Genomic DNA, 10,021 nt, shown 5'->3' with positions numbered 1-10,021 from the left:
AGCTCATCTTCAATAGGTTTTTCTCCTCCCCAAGGGTCATGCATATGAACTGCAAACAGACAATGGAGGAGATAAGACACAATTCGCGAAGTAGTGTGGGAGATTGGGATAACATTGCTCGTATCTAAATAACTAGCAGCATCCTAATCCTACGCTAAATGCGCGAGTAGTTTGAAAAACGGATAAAAAAAAAAGGAAGTAAACTGTTTTCTGAAAGAGAACTTTTTCGAGTCCTAAGTGGCGGGAAATTTTTTTGATTTTTTCACCTGGATTAAAGGTTGAATCTTTCATCAACCTAACGCCCCAAGCCAATGATCCTAACTATCAAACTAAAGTCCTGACCTATACAAAGCATAAAGACACACTCTTGTCGAGAAATGGGCAGTTTATACCAAAAGACCCTTAAAACCCTACTTAAGAGCACAAAAAATCACAGAGCATGAAATGGCATGCATGGCGTAGTGAAAAGCTTAAAGAGCGAAGTGCTTACCTAGGTGAAGATGGAGATTCGGAAGAAGAAGAAAAACTCGAATCGGAAGACCTTCGGCTAGACGTCGGACTGGTTTCGAAGCTCTGTATTCTGGGGCAAGTTCTTGAAGATCTTGGCAAAAATGGTGAGTAAAAATTTTTAAAGAAAAAGAAAGCTTATTTATTGGGAACCGAGGTTATGGCCAAAAAGCAGTAATCATCACTTCCCACTTTCGAAATGTGGGGAAGTGTATAAGCCGTCAAATTGCCTTTTTGGAAACTGAAAAGGCTTGATTAGACATAATTATGTCACAGTTTTCGAAAACGCACAGGGATCCTCATAGACATCATGGGGATGTGAACGGTTGTTTCTTTAAGTTTCTTTATTGCTGGTCGCACTAAACAAACTTGGGGGGAAAATGTTATCCCAAAAATCAGAGGTGAATGACATGGCAGGCATTAAATACACGTGGCTGACATCTGGCAGAACCCATGCTCGACTATCGACCAGGAAGACACCTACTGTCACACGATAAACTTCTTCCTACGACCAGCCTGGTCGTACGCACGCTATACACAGAGGAAATCTTAGGCAGTTATGATGGAATCCGAAATTGTCTCCCATGATTTATTGAGTATCCAATTATTTAGGAAATAATATATGTAACAAATTAATGTAAATCCTCCTTGAGACTATAAATAGAGGATGAGGGCTCAAGGGAAAAGGATCTTCTTCTTCTTTCTTGCTTTCAGATCACTAGAAATTAGAGTTATCTAATTAGATACATTGTATTATTCCTCAGAGGTGGTTGAAACTCATTGAACCCTAGTTCTTTGATCACTCCTCTGAGTCTTATATCAATAACAATTCAAGTGGACGTAGGTTATTACCAGATTCTGGGGCCGAACCACTATAAACCCTTATGTTTTTTATCATTTCGTCATCACATTCTTTCCAACGTGTTTTGCCACATCAAGCAAATTTGACTCCGTGTCAGTTGGCCAAAATCAGGGTCAACAAGAATGTTGTTGTGTAAAAGCTTAACTTTTATACTCGACCAGCGTTATTCTAAAAAACTTTCCAAATTCTTCATCTTCACCTCCCCATTCTTCTGTTTGCAGATTTTAATCCCAGATTTGTGGGGAGGTGAGTGGCCCATCGGCGACGATCTTCTAGCACAGCAGCTTGAAGGCGAAGAACAACCGACTGACTGAGTTCACGAGATTCCGTTTCCATAGTTTCTTCTAGACCTCAACCATCACCACCTCCAATGGCCCGTTCTAAGTCTCCAGGCAAGAAAAAACCAAACCCCGAAAACAATTTAAATTCTCCTGCCCAGCCTGATTCGCAGGCTAGGGTTCCCTCGACCAGTGGTCGAGAAAATGCTGCCCCAGATCCTCGTATTCAAGTCAGGGCTCGCCCTCGACTTCAAAACCTTCCTGATGTCGAGTGTTATCTCTCTCCTACCAACCAGGTAACTCCCCAGATGCTTGCCAATTATCGTAGGAAGTATCCTCTTACCAGGGTTAATCTCTCAATCCATGCTGCTGACCAAAGAGCTAACCTGCCTGGGGGCGTCTATAGCGCTTAGTCTAGATATCACATAGAGGCACGGGCTATCCTCCCTCTACATCCTTTCTATCAGGGGGTGGCAAACTACTTTGGTGTTGCCCCATTTCAAATTACTCCAAACGGATATAGAATGCTGGCCACACTCTATATCCTTTATAAACTCAAAAAATGGCCAGAACTCAGTCCTCGTGAGGTCAACTTCTTCTTTGACCTTATGTCCAACCCTCAACAATACGGGACGGGCTTTTTTTATCTCTGTCACCAGGAAACAAGCTGAACATTCCTGAGTGATACTACTCATATTTCCAACATGGGGCAGTACAATAAAGAGTACTTCCTCACGCCAGACATGACTACGAACAACCTGGCCTTCGCTCGAGGAGGTAAATGCTACTTTCGCTGGTCGATACATTTCCTTAGCAAACTCTTTTTCACATCTCTAAAGTATATTGTGCCTTTCAGGAACATGGTTACGTCCAAACCCAACACCAGACATGGTGTTGAGGTCCAACGCACTGGCCAGGATGGCAGACGCTGAAAAAAGCGTTAAGTCCCTAGTCACTGATGAAAATCTGAGGTTATCTGGCCTCCTGGCTCTTCGCCATGAAACAAGAGGACCCATGGTGGCAGGTGCCACGGCCGAGGGGGATCCCGAGCAGCAACCTCCGACGTCTCCTCCCTGAAGGAGGCCAACAGGGGTTATGATCAGGGAACCCACTGGCGTCCCTTCAGCAGAGAGGCCTTCTGCGCCCCAAGGCAAGGGGAAACAAAAGGCAACAGAGTCTGTCATAGACCTGGATGAATCCTCAGACAAAAATGGTATTGTTATCTTGCTTTTAAATAGCTTGCCAATTCCCTGTCACTTGTTTGACGGGGACGGAAATTTTACGTATACTCCAAATCTAGGGCTAGACTTCTTCATGCCAGATAGTGAGTGTATGACTAATAGAGTCAGTAGTATAGCGACCAGTAGTTGTAGCTCGGGTATTAAACTTTGTGACCTCTTTTCTTATTTGCCATGATTTTTCATCTGCTTTTATCTTACTGTCTGCATGTTTTTCTTTATCTGCAGAGATGGCTACTCCCAATGTTTTCGATCTGTACCAGACTCAGGAGGAAGAGGAAGTCCCCCTGGTTCGACGGAAATCAGCTAGGAGGCATAATGGCGAATCAAGCCAAGGACCCTCGGCCAAGAAGGGTCGAACAGATGATCCTTCTAAGGACGGAGCTACTGGTCAACCTTCTGCCCAGCCTTCTACTCCTTCTGAGAAAGAGATTGCCCCTGCTGCTAACCCTCCGCCTGCGGCCCGAAGGGAACAGACCCCACAAGCAGAGCTTCCTGGGACCAAGCTCTCGAACCACTCCTTGCGATCAGCCAAAGATCGCCTTGCTCATATCTTGAAGCACGACCGTTGCAGGGAAGCAATGGCTGAAGCTGAGAGCATGGGAGTTGATCAGATCCTCAACCGGGCTCTTAATGAAGTGGCCAATGTAAGTATTTTTCCTCTTGGTCTTTACCTCTCCTTCTTGTAATATAGTCTAACTTTTATTTCTTTGACTGCAGGCCATGCTGACAATAACTGCCGCTCGTACCCGTGCCACTGATACCATCGAGCAGGCTCGAGCAAAGGCCGTCGAGGAGTATCAGGCGAAACCCATCGAGGAGCTTCAGGCTACAGAAGCCAGGCACGCTGGGGAGTTAGAGGTGGTCACCCAGACGAAGGATGCTTTGGTGGCAAAACTGGCGGAGACTGAAGCTTCTCAAGCAGCTTTCAAGAAGCAGAAGGACGATTTCCAGGAGTCCAGTCGAATCCAATATCGTGAAGTCAAGAGACTTAAGGAGGAGCACCTTGCTAAGGACAAGACCATAGCTGTTCTTGAGAGCTAGGTGGAGCAGCTGAAGCTCACTAATGCCAAAGATCTGGAGAGGTACAAGAATGCGACACTTCGGTGTTTCTACGACTTTTTGAAACAAAACCAGAGTGCCAACTTCAACTACCTTCCAGAGGATGCCAGGAACGTTGAGCTAGCCCGCTGCACTGCTCGATTGGCTGCAGAAGAAGAAAGAGCATGGGTCCCTGCTTCCCCAAGCATCAAGCCAATTGCTGGCGCAGAGGAAGGAGGAGACGTCGAGGATGCGGCCAACCAGAATGCTGAGCAAGACCTTCCTGCTCCTAATGCTCCTTAAACTTTTTTATTCTTTTTTCTTTTCTTTAATTACACGACCCATGGGTCGTGATGTAAAGACTAAATTTTTATTTTTAAATTTGCTGCACGGGTAGCAAACTTTCCTTTTACTTTAAACAATTACATCCAAGTGGTACAATAAAACCGGTTGTTGCTGATACTTTCTTCTCGGTTCCTTCTTCTCCTTCTTCCATAACGCGAGCTCGGAGAAGGAAGAGATAAGAGGGCCCTATGGAGAATGTGGTCAGAAATCCATAATAGAGTCCGACCACAACGACCGAATTTATTATCTTCATGCATAAGGATACTAGATTACCTAGTATAAAAGATTGAAAAATCATCCCAAACCTCCCCTTGTTCTTTTCTATTTACATTTCTGGATTATTATATGATGATTTTTGAACTTTCCATATATAGAAAGAGATAAACTAGAAACGACATCTCTTATCTCAATGACACCAAAGGGATCTTAAATGAATGGAATTGGGATATGGGGTGTAAAAGAATGTCTTTTGATATTATAATATTTCTATCTATTATAACATCTGTTCACATGACCGAACTTAGCATAGTACTTTGGCTTGATTTAACAAAATATAAATTTTGAAAAATACTCTAAGTACCGTAGCATGCTTTCACTCATTTTGTTCATGTGTTTACATACATATTGGCATGCTTTGCTATAGATGTACCTTATATGCCCCCCAAGTGATCGAGGAGCTTTGGGTCCTTGGTCACTTGCCTTGACCACGACCTGTGCGAACATTACTGCTCGGTAGGAAATGTAACACTTATTAAATACAGCAAAACAACACACATAATGAACAAATACTTGTAAAAATAAATTTACAAAGGTTGGCAAGAATGACTAGCTGCGTACAGTCCCTTATAATCTTGTATTAAAAATGGACTAAACATGTCTTTACGAGTGATCTTAAAAAGATCTTACACTTATAAGCGATTGGCCATACAACGTGGCTAACCCTTTTTCGAAACTTGTAAAAAGTAAAAATTAATACAAGCCATTCCTTTAAAAAGGATTGTTTATTGGTAATACTTGCGCAGGTGTTCTCCGTTCCAATAGCGTGGAACGAGATCTCCGTTTAAGCGTGCAAGCTTGTAAGTGCCTGGATGAAGGACTTCCTCAATCTAGTAAGGTCCTTCCCAGTTTGGACCAAGCACTCCAGCAGTTGGGTCACGGGTGTATAAGAAAACTCATCGTAGTACTAGATCTCCAACGTTGAATTCTCTTTCTTTCACTTTCGAGTTAAAATACCGGGCGACCTTTTGCTGGTATGCAGCGACTCAGAGTTGGGCTCTTTCTTGTTTCTCTTCGAGTGAGTCTAGGGACTCCATCATTAGTTGGCTATTTTGGTCCTGGTTGTATGTAATTCGTCGGTGTGAGGGAGGATCTAACTCGACAGGCAACATAGCCTCATACCAGTATGCTAAGGAAAACGGGGTATGACCCGTCGCTGTTCGATGAGAAGTTCTATACGACCAAAGGACTTCGGGCAACTATTCTGGCCATGCTCCTTTAGCATCTTCGAGCCTTTTCTTCAGGGTGTCCTTAAGTGTTTTATTCACCGCTTTAACTTGCCCATTTGCTTGTGGATGTGCAGCTAAAGAAAAGCTTTTGACGATCTCGTGCCTCTCGCAGAAGTCTATGAATAAGTCGCTGTCAAACTGGGTGCCATTGTTTGAGAAAATTTTTCGAGGCAACCCATATCGGCAAACAATGTTCTTGATGACGAAGGCAAGAACTTTCTTGGTTGTTATGGTTGCGAGCGGCTCAGCTTCGGCCCATTTGGTGAAGTAATCGACTGCTATGACTGCGTACTTCACTCCGCCTTTTCCCGTTGGCAGGGATCCAATCAAGTCTGTACCCCATACTGCGAAAGGCCAAGGACTCTGCATTTGCTTTAACTCGTTGGGAGCTGCACGTGGGATCTTGGAAAATCTTTGACACTCATCGCATTTTCGCACAAACTCCATTGAGTCTTCGTTCATAGTCGGCCAGAAATAGCCCTGCCTTAGAATCTTCTTTGTCAAACTTTGCCCCCAAGCGTGATCCCCGCAGAAGCCTTCATGTACTTCCCTCATCAGCTCTTTAGCTTTCTCTGGTGTAATACATCTGAGCAGTGGCATGGAATATCCTCTTCGGTAAAGAACACCATCGACCAGTATGTACCTAGCAGCCTGCCTCTGGAGGGTTCTGGCCTTGTTTCTATTTGTTGGTAGCACATCATTTGTAAGATACTCCAAGTAAGGTGCCATCCATGTATCCTCCATCCGGATTTCCATATTAGTCTCATCTGCTCGTATGCTTAGCTCGCATAATCTTTCTACTGGCACAATATTCAAAGTGTCAGCGTCTTTTGCGCTCGCGAGTTTGGCTAAGGCATCTGCGTTCGAATTCTGATCTCGAGGTATTTGCTGGAGGGTATACTTCTCGAACTGAGCCAACAGATCTCTAGTTTTGTTCAAGTAGGCCACCATTTTAAGGCCTCATGCTTGATATTCCCCTAGAACCTGATTCACTACTAGCTGTGAATCACTGTAAATATCCATCACCTTTATACTCATGTCTTTTTCCAATCTTAATACAACGAGGAGTGCTTCGTATTCGGCTTTATTATTTGATGCCGTGAAGTCGAACCTAATAGCGCAGTGAAATCGATGCACTTCTGGCGTTATCAATTTCACTCCCGCTCCTGCGTGAGATTCGTTGGAAGATCCATCTGTGAATAACTTCCACGAAGGAGCTTCATCCTGGGGCTCAGGCGCACTAGACTCTTCGCACTGCTCGTTGTCTGGGAGCTCACTGAACTTGCCAATAAAATCAGCCAACATTTGTCCTTTTACTGCTGCTCACGGTGAATATGTAATATCGAACTGCCCGAGTTTGACTGCCCATTTTGATAAACGCCCAGCTGCCTCTGGTTTTTGTAGTACTTGCCGAAGTGGCTGGTCAGATAAGACAGTAATGGGATGGGCTTGGAAGTAAGGACGTAGTTTTCTTGAGGCCAAGATTAAGCAATAGGCTAACCTCTCGATGGGAGGATATCTCAACTCTGCCCCAATTAGCCTCTTGCTTACATAGTAAACCGCCTTTTGTACGCCTTCTTCTTCTCGTACTAGTATCGCACTAGCAGCAACTTCGGTGATCGCCAGGTAGATGAACAAAGTTTCTCCTTCGATAGGCTTTGACAAAATAGGAGGTTGTGCCATATGGGCCTTCAAGGCCTGGAAAGCCAGCTCATAGTCTCCTGTCCATTTGAACTTCTTGTTGCCTCTAAGTAGATTAAAGAAAGGGACGCATTTATCCGTTGACATGGAAATGAATCTACATAGTGTGGCAATTCTTCCAGTTAAACTTTGCACATCCTTGATCTTCTCTGGCGATTTCATGTTGATCAGGGCTCTTATCTTGTCAGGGTTGGCCTCGATTCCTCTTGAATTGACAATGAACCCCAAGAATTTCCCTGATCCTACTCCGAAGGAACATTTGAGAGGATTTAATTTCATTTGGTACTTGTTCAATACATCGAAACATTCTTGTAAATCTTTCACATGTCCTCCTGATTTTTTCGACTTTACCAGCATGTCGTCCACATACACCTCCATGTTTGCTCCTATCAACTCCTTAAACATGTGGTTAACCAATCGCTGGTAAGTCGCACCTGCGTTTTTCAGTCCGAAGGGCATTACTTTATAACAGTACAACCCCGTATCGGTCCGAAAGCTGGTGTGATCCTCGTCAGGGGGATGAATACTAATCTAATTGTATCCTGAGTATGCATCCATGAAGGAGAGGATCTCATGTCCTATAGTTGCATCGATCAGCTGGTCGATCCTTGGGAGTGGGAAGCAATCCTTTGGGCAGGCTTTATTAAGGTTTGTGAAATCCACACAGGTTCGCCATTTGCCGTTAGGCTTGGGAACCAGTACTGGATTAGAGTCCCACGATGGATAAAACGATACCCGGATGAATCCATTCTCCTTCAGTCTTTCGACTTCCTCTTTTAAGGCTTTTGATCTATCCTTATCAAGCAGCCTTCTTTTTTGTTGAACGGGTGGAAAACTCTTGTCAACGTTCAGGACATAGCTGATAACTGCAGGATCTATCCCAGCCATGTCTTTGTGCGACCAGGCAAAGACTTCCTGGTTCTTCCGCAAAAATTCCACCAGTGCATGCTTCGTGGTTGCTTCTAAGTTTTTCCCGTCCTTCACAACTCTGGTCGGGTCTTTTTCATCAAGTTGTTGTGTAAAATCAATACGCAAGTGCACGTAGTCTTAACAAGTAATAAAGAGTAAGTGAGATCGTTCCCACGTGGACTGTATATTAAGTACCAAAACTTAATTTCTATTTGGCTAACGATAATTGAGTCACAAGAATTAACTAAAATTGTAAAACAAAAATCTAAAATTAACTTCAAGAACTGAAAATAAATTTATCTTGTGATTTATTCAATTTGATTCTAATGCTTGTGAATGATTGATCACCATTGACATGAAATATATGATTTTGGTTCAAAATCTGAGAAGTGAGAATTGAATATGTTATAATTGAATAAACATAGATTTCATATTAGGACGAGAGTACCTGTGTGGTCTGTGTAGTTTTACGGTTGTTAATCTTAATGCCTATCTTATGTTTATTTATCACAGAGATGTAGAAATAAAACTTGCATTAATTTAAAATAAAGGTTCAGGAGAATCCATTAACACCCTAGAAAACTAGTTTAGTTCATGATCAAATCCATAATAACCATAGAAGAAATTAAAAGCATCCAAAATACAGAAATTCAAAGTAGAAAAGAAGAAAACTGGGATGAATTCTTCAATTCTGCTTGCAATCCTCTCCAATGTGCCTTCAGCCGTCTCCTAAGGTTAATCTCCTCTTTAAAAACGTCATGAAGAAAGCTTTTATAATCCCTAATTAATTATGTGCGAAAGGACAAAATTGCCCTTACTTCGGGTTCCGTACGGACTGGCGCCGCGGCTCCAATTGATAGAGTCGCAGCTCTAGTCCATTTCGCGACCCGGATTTCCTCTCTGACTTCATGTAGCGCCGATGCTCTAATGCTGACAACTTTATTTTTGCCTTCTCTGTAACTCTTAGGGCCGCGGCTCTAATTCCATTTTTTAACCAAATCTTCAATTTGACCCCCAGTTTCACCTAGCTTCCAATCCTTAGCCCGTTTAACACCGTTTCTTCAAGAATCAAGCGCTTTTCCTTCAATTTCAAACTATTTCCTTCATAACCACACTTAATCCTGAAAACACAATAAACACCGACATAATATCGCACAAAACCAAATAAAAGATTAAAATTGCCTCTTAAAACACGTCATAAAAACATACCAAAACTAGTCCTAACAAATTCCCCCAAACTTATCCTTTACTCGCCCTCGAGTAAAGAACACAACTAAGACTCAATAAAACCTAAACAAACCAAATTGACAACCATTAAAATAGCCTCAAAAATCATGAATACCATATGCATATACTTCTAAAGAAAAGTAACGTGCCACTTCAAAAATTAATCCAGAATTTCAATCAAAATACTTCACCTACTCACTGTAATTCATCGATACTCATGCTCATTCACCCATAACCAATAAATGTAAAAAATTGAACCAATCTATGCATGTCAAATTCTCACCATCAATCCACTCAACACGATTATTCTATATGCTTGCTATACTTACTATTCTCCACTAAGGTAAACAAATACACACTTAAAAATCAATAGGACTTTACAAAGCTTGTAATATATGGCTTAGGTAA

The sequence above is a fragment of the Humulus lupulus genome, chromosome 4 (genome assembly GCF_963169125.1).
Source record: "Humulus lupulus chromosome 4, drHumLupu1.1, whole genome shotgun sequence".
In the NCBI taxonomy this organism is placed as follows: Eukaryota; Viridiplantae; Streptophyta; class Magnoliopsida; order Rosales; family Cannabaceae; genus Humulus; species Humulus lupulus.
Note: the sequence above shows the minus strand (reverse complement) of the source record.